Here is a 1,735-nt window from a genome sequence, read left to right on the forward strand (position 1 = left end):
TCTACTAATGGGCTTTGGGTCTCCACTCCGTACTCCCCCCCTCATTCACTATGATAAGATTTTTTGTTCTGATGATGCTGATACCTGATCCCTTTGACACCTCGTGATCACATAGGCTGGTGTGCTTCTTCCATGTGGGTTTTGTTGCTTCTGAGCTAGATGGCCGCTTGTTTACCAACAATAAATATCTTACCTACATGCTAACAGTCTAGAAACAAAAGAATCAACCACAAATATTGCAACCTACTTAGTAAATTTGTTTTTCGCACGATCCAGACCACTACAGTTGAGACCATTTTCACTCATCCCAACCCTTTAGGAAGGGTGGAACTGCTGCAAGGGTTTCCAGGGCTGTAAAGCTTTGCCGGAACAGATAGTTTCATCTTCCTCAGAGGGGCTGGTGAGCTTGAAGTTCTAACCTCACAGTTAGCAGTCCAACTCTTAACCCACTGAACAGCCAACACTTACCCCCCAGGGCTCATTCGCAGGAATCAGTGCTGGGCATTCTGAAATTCCATGTGTTTTATGTGTATTCTAGGACTGAGCACATATGTATATTGTGGAATGAGGTCACTGGGAGTCAGAGTGAGTTGACTTGAGAGGAGAGAAGTAAATGAATCACAATTTGTTTGGCAGTGGGTGTGGTTTGGGTGTATATATATTTCCTAGTCCTGTCTGCTGAGATATTCCAATAGCAATGAGTACACCTTTGCTCAGATCATGGCTTCTAACTATTCTTCCCCAATAAAATGCACCCCCCCAAAAAATGAGTAAAATAAGATTGTCAGTCGTTCTAGGACAACACATTAGAAAAGTTAGATGACATGGGAAAATAATTACTTAGGAAAGACTCAAAAAGTCGATAGAGATCCTAAGTGATCGTATAACAATTAAATAAATACAATCAGCTTTTCTCAAATACCGCTAAAGTCCCTACGGAAACGAAGCCGGCGTTGGTGAGGCCCTCCTTCATCCACCAGGCCGGCCCTTGCACCGTGGCCTCGTCTCTCAGCTTGCCTGTATCTATTCCCTCATCACTCTGCACAACAACGAGGTGATGGTCACATAGGACAAGATCAATGGCATCCTTCGGACCGCCAGATGAAGTGAGGGCCCTGCCAATGCCCAACTGGGAGCCTCGTCTATGGAGGGGTGGGTGGGCCTGCCCCAGCAGCGGGTGCTGCAGCAGCCAAGGGCCTGCCCCTTCTGCGGCGACCGTCCCAGATGAGAAGAGAGTGGAAGCAAAGAAAGAAGAGTAGGATGCTGACATGGGCTTTTTCTTTCTTCTTTTTCCTAAACCTCTTGTATAACATGGTCAATTGAAATAAAGAGCAAAAACACTAAACGGTTTAAAAACATTTTTTAAGAACACGAGACAGAATCAATGGTTAAAATACTAGTCTTAAAGTGTTTAGCAAGCATACTCACTCAAATACTTATGGAAAGGAAAATCGAAGGGGGCTTCAAATACTTCCTGGAAATTTTCCATGGTCTTCATTCCATTTTTCCATGATATTTTTGAAGCTCCCTCGAATAGCTGCTCCAAACGACAGAAAAATGAGCACATAATGCAATTCATCTTATGGCTATAATATAATCTCCATCAGTTTAGGGATATTATTCTGTTTACTTAGGTATGCCCAAGTGCCTGGAATAGTGTCTTGTGCACAGCAGGAGCTAGCTAGATAAATAAATGACTCAATAGAAAGTAATTGTCTAGAAAAGAATGATGGCA

This window comes from Echinops telfairi, unplaced genomic scaffold, assembly GCF_000313985.2.
Source record: "Echinops telfairi isolate 266 unplaced genomic scaffold, ASM31398v2 ScPeMD7_7469;HRSCAF=8507_1, whole genome shotgun sequence".
Lineage (NCBI taxonomy): Eukaryota > Metazoa > Chordata > Mammalia > Afrosoricida > Tenrecidae > Echinops > Echinops telfairi.